The sequence below is a fragment of the Neomonachus schauinslandi genome, chromosome 10 (genome assembly GCF_002201575.2).
Source record: "Neomonachus schauinslandi chromosome 10, ASM220157v2, whole genome shotgun sequence".
Classification (NCBI taxonomy): Eukaryota; Metazoa; Chordata; class Mammalia; order Carnivora; family Phocidae; genus Neomonachus; species Neomonachus schauinslandi.
The window spans coordinates 72,308,922-72,321,063 of NC_058412.1; the positions used below are offsets into that span (position 1 = coordinate 72,308,922).

Genomic DNA, 12,142 nt, shown 5'->3' on the forward strand with positions numbered 1-12,142 from the left:
GGACGAAACTTCTATTGAGAGTGCTGCGGAAGGGACGCCTCCCGGGCTGGGACAGGCCCAGCGGCGCCAGAGTGGCAAGGCCACAACCTGCTTCCACAGCTTGGCCCAACTGCCTCATGGCCCCCCTGAGCCTCAGGCCCTGGGTTGTGAAACAGGCAAGTGAGGCCTTCCTTAGAGAGGGTGGTGTGAGGATTTGGAAGTAGAAGCCCCTTGCTTGGCTCCGGGCTGGCTGGTAGGTACCACAGCACCTGGGCCTTGGACTGACGTCCTTTTCTGGAGGCGGACTCTGGAGGGGGCAGGGAGAAAGCTCGGACCTCGTTTCCTTCCGGAGCCACACGTGACAGCTGTAACTGTGCTGGGGATGTGCTGGGAGGCCAGCAGGCACTGACAGGGCCTGGGCCACATTCCCTAGGTCCTCTTCCCACAGAGGCGCCCCTCTGGACTCGGGCCCTCTTCGCGGTGCCAAAATAAACTTGCCATGTTTCCAGCAACACAAGAGGCCTCAGCAAAGCAGCTTTTGCCAAACCCTATAAGGACGCGAGGGAAGGGAGGGGAGCCTGGAATGAGAGATGCCCCCTCCCCCACCCACCTCCCTAGCTTTCTCTTGACTTCCAGAAAACTCCATGCAGGCAAGCCCTAAAGCAAATACCGGTGGGCACTGTGGGAATCTGGGCTTTTAGGGGAAAAAGAAGGGACTGGAACTCCCATTTGTTGAATGTTTGCCATGTGCTACTTACTTTGCTTATAAAGATAGTCATGTTCATGGGCTGGGGGTACAGACAGACCTGGGTTCAAATTCTGACGCTGTCGTTTTGCTAACTGTGTGGTTCAGGCAAGGAAACAGCTTCTCTGGGCTTGTCTCTTCCTAGGTAAAATGGAGCTCATGACGTTACACTTCAGAGCGTCATGCTGAAGATTCACTTTTAGTTAGCACCATGCACGGCACATAAAATGCACTCAATATGTTAGTTGTCATTACTATTAGATAGTTGCTGTTAGTAATTATAATAGCATTATTATTATTAATAGTATTATTTTCAAACTTCATGACAATGCCGAGAGGTAAGTGCTGTATGTAACTATTCCAAGTGTGGAAACTGAGGCTTAAGAGGGATCGAGGCCCTCTTTCAGGGCCTGACAGATAATGAGTGGCGAGCTCAGGAGTCGAGCTCGGGTCTGCCTGGTTCCAAGGCCCACATTTGTCACACCTGCATTGGAGATGGGGGCCGACTGGGTTTCCTGATACAGGTTACTCGGAGGCTTGGACGCTGGAAAGGAACAAGACCAAAGCCTACTGGGCATCACTGTCATGGGCCAACTGCTCCCTGGACCTCATAGGCTTGGCCACCATTCAGCCGGGCCTGGCTGACCACCAAAGCCCAGGGTTGCCCTTGCCGGGCTGCAGGGCTCCTCTCTCCTCGGAGCGTCCATCCAAAGCGAGTGTCTGCACAGTTGGAGTCCAGGCTGCACAGCCGGCTTCCCATTCCTGCACGGACAGCTTGTTGGGGCTGAGCCAAAGCAGCCCAGGATTTTCATTTTGGCTCTGTTGCTCACTAGCTGGGTGATGCTGGGCTTGTTCCTTGCTCCCTCTGAGCTTCGGTTTTCTCATCTGCAATGCTAGCGCAACGGTACCAGGCTCCGGGTCCCTATGAGAATTACACGAGCCAATGAACATGACAGGAAGTGTCTGGAAGGTGTTTAACCCCCCGCCCCCCAACCTCCTGCCTTTCCCTGTGTCTTGAGACAGGTGCTCCCTGGGACTGTAGGGCCCCAGGCCAGGACCTATTTTTCCTCCTTAGATATGGACTCTCTGCATGTCATCCTTAATGAAAAACGAATAACTCATGTGTTCATTTCATTAAATGCTGCCCCCACAAAAGTGTGGGCTTGTGCAATTCTCCAAAGACTGTCAACTGGAAGATATCTCAGAATTCCTCATAAATCAAAAGGTTTCATTTTGCTGCCAAGACAGTCAATTTTCTCTGCCTTGAGTCAGGCCGAGGGGCGGTGCTGGGCTGGGATCCGAGTCAAGAGACCTGCCTGCTGGTCTGGACTCTGCCGATGATCAATGCAGGATGGGAGCAAATCGCTTCTTGTCTCTGAGGCCTCAGTTTCCTCCTCTGAAAAATGGGTGGTGTGTGTGTTGGAGCAGCCTGCTAGAGGGTCTTCTATCTCCTCCTCCAGTTCTAAAATGCTGGGAACTTGATCTTTTCCTTCTCCCTCTGCTTCCCTCTACCCTCCCAGACTCCACCTCTCCAGTCCCCTTCCTGCCCTCCTCCCCTCACCCTGTCCTGTCTACCTCTCCTGTCAATCAGACCAGATCAGCCCAGAGCAGGCACTGGAGGAAAAACGTCTATGCATTCCTGGCAGACGACAATCTTCTAATGCCCTTATTGCAAAAGCAGCCCTTCTTTGGGGTGAAAAGAAGGGCAGCCAAAATCTGCGTTCGTTTCTATTATGGGGTCCAGAAAGGGGGGGCATTCACTCTTGGAGCTAAGGGTGGATACATTTAGAAGTAAGAGATGGCCCCTGCTCTGGTTTTGGGAAGGGGTCCTGGGCCAGCCCCAGGGGGCTTTGTGGTTGCCTGGTGGAGCAGGTTCCAGGCCACCCAGAGGGGTCCGTGGCCTGCAGGGGAGTGGGGCGGAGAGTACACAGGGCAAAGGGCCCCAAGGGAATTCAGCCTCCTAAGAACTGCAGTCTGAGCTGGTCTCTTGGGGAGGAGAGAGGAGAATAGCGAACGTGTTTGGGTTTCTTCGCCACTGGGTCCATCTGACTGACAGAGGGAGATAGAAACAGAGGACTAGAAAGATTGCCCAGTGAAGGGGTTGGGAGGGAGAGGAAGGGCCAGAGAGAGGGGGAGGGGACAACAGAGAAGCAAAGAAGGGAAAGAGGAAGAGAGAAAAGAGAGAAGGGAAGGGGGGAGGAAAGCAGGCAAGAAGGAAGGAAAAAGGAAGGAAAGAGAACGAGAAAGGAAAATATTCCCCAAACCGTGTCATCTGAGTGCTCACCCTCTAAGACTGAGGGTGCGGAGCAGGCATGTGGAGGAACCAGCCCCTTTCGGGGGCAACTTTCCCACCATCCCTGTCCTGGGCCCCGCTGTGCCCATCCCTTCATGGCCTCACCTGCAAAGGCCAGTTCTGAGCTTCCTCAGTGCACCTCTCTGGGAGTCCTATTTACCCCAAACACAAAGTGAGTAATTGCCCCCGAGCCCTGCAAGGAAGTAGAAGGCCCTGTGTGGCTGGCAAGTCCTAGCAGCATAATTAGATGGGCACATAAATGAGGATTCAAAATACAGCACGCACTGTCCCACTCACTAAATACACTTTTGTCTGTTTTTACCATGCTAGCACATTTGCACGTATAAACCCACTCTATTCCCCATGTTTGGCTTTAAAAATCTCTCCACTCGTTCTGAAAATAAAATCCCCTCAAAGACCTGCAAGTATTAAGAGCTCTATCTGCCCTTTCAAGGACTTTTAACTGGGTATCTACAGTGTGCCGGGCACTCTGCTCTTACGGGGTCAACCATAAGAACTCAGGCCTTGCCCTCAAGGGGCACACTTCCTGTTGGGTAAACACACATAAATAATTTATTAGAATATATCATTATTAGTGGAATAATAAGAATGTTGGCAATTGTTAGCTAGGAAAAACAAAACAAGACAATCAGCTGTGCCAGGCGACTGTTACAGGTCATCTGTAACGTGGGCCCCCGGCTTCCGGCAGGAGGTGTCCTGCTCTCTGGCCCCCACCCGGAGATAGATGACTTGTTTGGCTAGAGCGCACTGATTCAGAACTGGCCTCTACTTTTCAAAAGAAAATATTCTTTTTTAAATGCATAAAACTTATTAAGAGTTTAAAGAGTACCTGTAAAGCAAATATCTACGTAACCACCCATGAGATCAAGAAATAGACTAGAACATCTCCAGTACCTGTGAAGTGCACCCCCACTCCACACCTCTCCCGATCAAATCTCCCTCCCTTTTCCACAGAGGTGACATGATCCTGACTTTTCTGGTCATCGTTACCTTCTTTCCTTTATGGTTTTACCCTCTGTGTACGCACCCTGAAAATATTAGGGTTAAATGTAGGAGACAAAGTGGTTGGGTGATAGCAATTTCATACAGTTTAAGCTAGTTGTATAGTTGATCTTTAGGCTTGGGAAGTAAGTACTTACTGTATGCATTTTTTTTTTAATTGAGATATAATTGACTTTGTGTAGCCTGCCGTGCTGCCCTCTTCTAGGATGCAATCATAATAAATCCTTTCACTTCATTTGCCTCTCCAAGTGCAATGTCCGTGCATGTTGGAGTGATCAGTAAAGACCCCACAAGGGTCTTACTCCTCCTTTTAACACATTTCCCCACCACTCTTTTTTTTTTAAATTCATTGGGTTTTTTTTTAATGACTCATTCTTAAACTTTTCATTTTATTTTATTTATTTTCTAAGATTTTATTTATTTATTTGACAAAGAGAGAGCACAAGCAGGGGGAGCGGCAGGCAGAGGGAGAGGGAGAAGCAGGCTCCCTGCTGAGCAAGGAGCCCAACGCAGGGCTCGATCCCAGGACCCTGGGATCATGACCTGAGCTGGAGGCCGACGCTTAACCAACTGAGCCACCCAGGCGCCCCCCACCACTTTTTTTTCCAGCATCATTTTTTTAAAGTCTGTTTCTTTTTCCCCACTGCTCTGTAATCCAACTTCTATTATATATCAAGTATCCCTATACACGTGGATCTGTTCATGGGCTCTCTATTCTGTTTCACTGATCTATTTCTCTATGCCTGTGATCATGACACACTGTCTGAATTACTATGACTTTACGGTAAGTCATAATCCCTGGTAGGACAGTTCTGTCACTTTGTTTTTCTTCTTATTGCACTCTCATATGAATTTTACAATAAGCTTAACAAATCCTACATGCAATAATGTGTTGGGATTTTGATTGGAATGCACTGAATCCACATATAAATTTGTGGAAAAGGACATCTTTACAATGTGACTCATCCCTTCATGAATATAGTATACCTCTGCGTTTCTTAGAGCATCCTTTAATGTCTCTCAATAAAGTTTAATAATTTTTTATAGAAGTCTAGCAAACAGGCCCTTGGAGCCCCATGCTGCAGCCAAGTCTTCTGGGGCCAACGTGAATGCCCTGCAGCGCCTGATGGAGCCGCTCCAACTGGAGGCTGGAGTGGAGAGATTCAAGGTCTTGCAGGAAGCTGCAGAGCTTCAACAGTACTGTATGCAGAATGCCTGCTGGTAGGTGTTCTGGCTGGAAGCAACACCTTCCAGGGGCCCAGATCCTGTGCTTTATCCTAAAGGCTGGGAAGAAGTTCGCTGAGGAATGCTTTTAAGCTTAAAGTGATGAATGACTGCCTCCAAGTCTCAAGAAAACACTTCTCCAGCCAAATGAGTTAGATATTTCAGACCTTTCCTGTGGCCTTGTCCTATGGCCAAAATTCTACAGAAATTGATGAGTTTCCTATTCAGATAAGGAAACTGGGTGAAGGAGGAGACTTTAAATAATAATGGCCCGATTCTTTTGGTAAAGTGCTTTTATATTTAAGACCAACAAAAATGTTGCCACCAAATACATACACCTCTTTCATAAGCAAATTACTAGTGTTTCTAGACCTGGAATATTATGTCTGTTTTATTAACTGGACACTTGCATTTTGGGAAGAGAAACATTTTTGTTAAAAACTTGAGTATTTCGGGGCACCTGGGTGGTGCAGTCCATTAAGTGTCTGACTTGATTTTGGTTCAGGTCATGATCTCATTGTCCTGGGATCCGGTTCTAAGTCAGGCTCTCTGTTCAGCAGGGAGTCTGCTTATCCCTCTCCCTCTGCTCCTACCCCGACTTGTGCTCTCTCTCTCTCAAATAAATAAATCTTTATTTTAAAAAATTGAGTATTTCATTAATTTGTTGTTCCTAAGATTTTTATCCCATAACAAAACTTGTTCTTTTCTTGTGAATTTAACAGTTTCTAAATGAAAACAAGCAAGTATAAAATTGGGGGAAGAATAGGCTTTATTAATCAAATGATGTTCTGATTTTTCTAAATGAGAAGATTATTTTATTTGTAACACTAAGCATGGGAGCTGTTTCTTAGTAAACTTGTTTGGAAAGATTCCTGTTGTGTTGTGTATTAGATTGCCCCATCCTGTGTATGAAGATGATTTGGTTTTTGTCTTCTTAAGTTCCTCTACTTTATAGATGTGGTTGTACTTAAAAAAACAAAAAACAAACTACATTATTTCATGTCTTTAAAAAAGATGTTTAAATTTGGTCTTCAGAACACTGCAAATGATTAAAAACAAAATAATGGAAAATACTACAACCTAAATGAATTCTTAATGTCACAAGTATTTTACTTTGATGATGTGCCTTTGATTTAATTTGGGACACTTTTAAAAGGATACTTTATTTGTGTTTGTAATAATCTTTGATGAGTTTGGAAATAAAATTTCTGCTTAATTCATCATTTTCTAAAAAAAAAAGTAACATTTTGTTAGACTCATTCATAAATATCTCATTTTTGTTGTGAGTGTAAATGATCACTTTTTAAAATTTCATTTTCTCTTGTTTATTGTCCATATGTTGAAAAAAACTCATTTTAGGTATGTTAATTTTATACCCAGCCATCTTGCAAAACTCTCTTACTAGTCTAATAATATTAGTAGACCCTTGGATCATGATCCACATAATTATGATAATAATTTGACAATAAAACATTATTATGATGTTATTAGTACAAATTTAAGTTTTGTTTGTCTTTTTTCAATCTTAGCTCTTACATTGTTTGTTTTTTTTTTTCCTTTATTGAAATGGGTAGGACTCCCAGTACAATGTTGATAGAAGTGGTGACAGTGACCATCCTTGTCTTATCTCCATCTCAGTGGAGGCAGTGGTTGGACAAGATGATCTCTTTAAAATGTTCAGTTTTGGTTTTTTTTAAGATTTTACTTATTTGTTTGATGGAGAGAGAGAGAGAGAGGAGGAACACAAGCAGGGGGATTGGGAGAGGGAGAAGCAGGCTTCCCGCTGAGCAGGGAGCCCAATATGGGGCTCGATCCCAGGACTCTGGGATCATGATCTGAGCTGAAGGCAGATGCTTAACCAACTGAGCCACCCAGGTGCCCCAAGATGATCTCTTGAGTGCCTTCCAACCCAAAGATCTTGATTTTCCTCATGATCACGTTCTTTCTGGATAAGGCAACTACTCAGCCTTCTGGAGTCTTTCTCCTGGTCCAGAGTAAGAGTCATGATTTGTATCCAGACCTTTAATAGTTGCATATGTCCAGCCTGAATCTAGAAGATCCTAGAGTTTGATCTCTTATTCTTCAACATGTCATACTTATTGAAATCATTTCCTCCCAAAAGTCAGTTCCTCCCCAAACTCTCAAACCATTTCTGGCACATTTTGAATCATGATTAATATTAAAAAAAAAAAAAAAAAAGCTGTTACGGATGAGAGGTTGGCTGTGCGTTCTTCCTTTTTAAAAACTCAACCTGTTTTCCTTCAAGGAGGGAGAGGAGGATAGTGACTTTGCTCCCCAGTCTAAACCCCACCTGAAAGACCAGTCATGCTGTGCTGTGCTGTCTTCTCTGGGATGTCTAAGCTGCATCCAGTGGTGAGAACACCAGGTACAACACTACTGGACTCACCTGATTAGCCCTCTTTCACCAGAAATGCCTCATATTCTACTTTTACAAAGGTGATAAAACAAATAGCTATTGGAAGAAGGTTTGCAAAATAAACATTGAGGCTCGTGTTCAGTATGTTGTTCTATCTTCCTTGTACAGGAAGGAGGCACAGAATATAGTAGACCTTTAAACAATGTGGGGGTTAGGGGTGCCAATCCCCCATGCAGTCAAAAATTCAAAAACAACTTTTGACGACTCAAAACTTAACTACCAATAGCTTACTATTGACTGTTAGCCTTACTGGTAACATAAACAGTCAATTAACACATACTTTGTATGCTATATGTAATATGCACTGCATTTTTACAATAAAGTAAGCTAGAGAAAAGAAAATGTTATTAAGAAAATCATAAGATGGGGTACCTGGGTGGCTCAGTCAGTTAGGTGCCTGCCTTTGGCTCGGGTCTTGATCCCAGGTCCCTGCTCAGTGGGGAGTCTGCTTCTCCCTCTGCCTCTCCCCTCACTCCTGCTCACTCTCTCTCTCAAATAATAAAATAAAATAAAATCATAAGAGAAAATACATTTACAGTACCATATTATAAAAAGTCCACATATAAGTGGACCCATGCAGTTCAACCCCTGTTGTTCAAGGGTCAACTGTGCATTTCTTTTGAAATTTAATATCAGCATAGTTGGTTTCTCCTCTTGAACTGTTAGGTTTCTGCAATGGGGTTAACACTTTTAGATGAGTTTTCATATCCTGGAAATCTTGTTGTTCTGCGGTTTCTTGTCCACTGAAGCAATGTTTGGGGCACAAGGTGAGAGGGAGGCATATAAAATACCAGCTCACCTCATTCAGATGAGATTTTTGTCTGCATCTATAGCAAGATTCTTGGATGGAATGTAGTCATCGTTAAGAGAAAGGTTTTTCTAAATTCCTTTAACTCTCATCTAAGAGTTGGGTCTGCCTGACTAGTTCTGAGAAAATGAAGCAGGAACACCTGCTCCTTCTATTCTGATAGACTGTGAGAAGGACAAGAGGCTAGAGAGAGAACAGGTAGATCAGGCACCAAGGTTTTTCTCTGCCGCTACCATTCTTGCCCCCACCACCTTCCCCACACACAACCTGGCACTCGGGGAGTTTCTGAAGCATCCAGAAAAGTATGAAGGAGACAGTTAGTGTCAGGGCCAGGGGTGCCCTGATCCATGCATGTGGGGGAAGACCACAAGTCCAGGAGAAGCAGCCCCGTGATGGCATGGAAGGACAGCAGGAAGTACAGGTAGGGAAGCCTGAGACAGCACCAGGTGCCGAGAGAGAGCCAGCAGAGTGGCAGGGGACAGGCCTGGCCACTCGGGCCCTGGACCATGGGTTCCAGTGTTGCATCCCGGCATAGCACCCCAGAGAGCCAGATGGGGTCCATCCCACTGTGGTGGTCATCATTGCACGGAGCAGGCTAGTCCAGCTTCTTGTGGAGGAGAGCAGTGAGGAGCCACAGGGACTCAAGGACCCTCTCCCGGCTGCCACGAGGATCTGGTCAGAACCATTGGCCACACTGGGTTCAGGAAGCAGAGAAAGCCATCTCCCAAAGGTTGAGATTCACCCGAGTCATCCAAGTTACTTAAAAAAGATCAGTTTAGTTACTGAGTCAGATTGGAAGTTTACCAATTTAGACAAAATTTAGTTTCTACCTCCCTACCCCCAGCTCTGGGCCAGATCCCTAGTGGAACTGATAAGAAAGTGTGGATTAGTTCTAAAGAAAATAAGAAAACTACATTTTCCCCCTTACAATCACATTGTAAAGTGAGCACGTGTCTCACTACACATCTTTTTTATGAAACTGAGAATTATTTATCTCCTCGTGGTCTCTTTTTGGTTTTAGAGCTGAGTTGCACATTATGCTCAAAGACGGCAAATATTCTCAATTAGGCTTGGCAAGAGCACAAGTTTGGAGTCAGGCAGTCTGGAGTCTGTGGTCCAGGGCTGCATAACTTTTCGGGGTCCTCGGCACTTTTACATTTGTGGGCCCCTTCCTCCATTAAAAAAGTAAAAACTGATGCTGGTATAAAGAATACATTGATATTACATATTCAAACATTTTCTTCGAGCCAAGCTTTCTTCTTCTTCTTCTTCTTCTGATTCTAAAACATTTTCATGGGCTCCTAAAAGTATCATGGACTCCGGGTGCCATGCCTGTCACACCTGCACTTGCCCTGGGCATGCCTCTTTGTTCTTGTCTTTCTTATCTGTAAAATGGGGTTGCTGGATTACATGATGGAATGCACACAAGACCTTGGTGCATGGTGGTAACACTGATTTCTTTTCTTCATTTCCCTGGACTTGATGTTCTATTTTAGTGATCTTGCTGCATATGTGGTTTTCATTGTGAGTCACCTTCAAATTCTCTTTGGAAGTAGAGGGGGTATAACTTACAAATAAAAATTCCTTTTTACTTCCTCAGCACTTAGCACAATGCCTTGCTTTATATCCTCAATCCTTGTTTATTGACGGTGCCAGTAAATGGCTCTCTCCCTTCCCAGCCTCCAACCACCACCCTGTCCCACTCAGGCCCTGACATAATCCAAAAGCAACCTTCCTCCCTTTCTTTTTCCTCTTCTCTCTCTCTCTCAAAATTCTCCTTTCCTCAGTGGCCTGCGCTCAGCAGGCCATGAGAGTGAGGAAGGCTCCATTGAACCGGCTGATCTCCTCACAGCCCTGCTCTGTCAACGAGGAAGCCGTGGCACAGAAAGTAAGGAACTCACTCAACGGATGCTGGGACGAGGGTTTGAACCCTGGCTTCTCTGTCTGTGACATGGCGTGATGGGTGAAGCCTCCACGATTTACAGTTTTTACAGAGGACTACTTGGGGAGGTAACCCGAAACACGCCTTTCCAGTGGTGGGGGAGGTGTGTGTAGACGCTTTGCGGGGATTTCTTCACGCTGCGCAGATCAAACGTCTAAGTCCCTTCAGGTGTGTGCTGGGCTCTATCACGTCACCCGCGCCCTGCCATTCATCAAGCTGAAAGTCTGTGCTGAAACCCCCTTCCTGAATGTTAGAGGCCGGGGATGCCGGAAGTAAGGGGGAACAATAAGGAGCCATGGAGATCAAGCTGGGGACTTAAAACGTGGTGTCCATCAAGAGGACTGAACACATTTCCTTCAGAAGCTAGACATTTGAGTGCTTTTCCTCTCCCGGCATGGAGACTTTAAGATGGTATCAGTGCATCCAGTGAGCGAGTGGGCGGGAGGCCTTAGAACAAGCAGCACCTGGCATGAATGTTGGCCCAACAGAACCCAACGCGCCGCCACACATTGAGCACCTACTGTGCTGCGTGCTGGGGAGAGACACGTGAATAAAACGTCTTCCCGCTGATTCAAGAGAAGACAAGGCAAAATTTGCCCCATGACAGGATAAAATCTGTAATTAAAAAAAAGCGAGGCATGTGAAAGTTTATTTATGTCTTATTACACAAGCTCCCCCATTCTCTGCCTCCACCCCCACCCCCAATCTGTCACATTCAGGGATCTAGGGCTCTGAGCATTAGAATGAATTAAATAGATTCAGTGGCATGATGGAGCTGGGAGGCGGAGAAAAGAAGGTGGAAGAATGAGATGTGAAGGGACAAGTTAAAAAAAGAGTGGATATTGGAAGTCAATACACAGATCTCCCAGAGAAGAGACTGGGGGTCAGACAGACACCTGGAATGATCCAGTTGGAACATCATGTTCTTAATAATGGTGACAAAGTCTCACATTTCCTGAATGCATCCACTGCCAGGCACCCTTCTAAGCCTTTTACACATATTAGCACACGTCGTCTTCCCAATTACTTTGGGAGGTAGCTTCTATCGCAAACCCCATATTACTGATGAGAAGCCGGAGAGGGCCAGTGACTTGAGTGAGTCATGCCACCAAGAGGCGGCCTCCCACCTGAGCCTGCACCGCATCCCGGGCCTCTGCACAGGTTCCTGTGGGACTGTGGGACAGGTGAGGTCTGGGTGGGCTGTGTGTTAGTGCCCCGGCCCAGAAGGGTTTAGAGCAGAAAGTGGGGAGTGGGACCGCACCCTGGCTCACCGCTGCTGACCCTGTGGCCTTGGGCGAGCTCCTCGCCCTTTTCGTGTCTCCGGTTCCTGGTACATTAAATGAAGATCAGTGATGATGTGGTGGTGGCACACTTCATAGGGTGGTTGAGATGGTTGAGTGAGATTCCGCACAAAAGGAGTTTAGCACAGTGCCTGGCCCGAGTGCTCGGTGAATGGCAGGCATCCCCAAGACTACACTTCACTTCCTAGGAGAGCTCCCACCATCCCATTGGGCTTTGTGGACCCGCTGCGGACTCCTGGTCACTCAGCACCAGTGTCCAGAGGCCAGCCTTCCTCACTCACACAGCTCTGCCACAACTCACAGTGGGACCACAGAGAGACAAAGGACTGATGATGAGCAGCCCTGCCCGTGGAGCCTGGCCCCAAACCCATGGCCATGTTGGGAAATGGG

General features: G+C 46.2%; 1 pseudogene; it reads left to right on the plus strand.

The window, feature by feature from the left end:
* Positions 1-1,052: 1,052 nt before the first annotated feature.
* LOC110590422 lies at positions 1,053-5,321 on the plus strand (annotated as a pseudogene).
* The last annotated feature ends 6,821 nt before the right edge of the window (positions 5,322-12,142 follow it).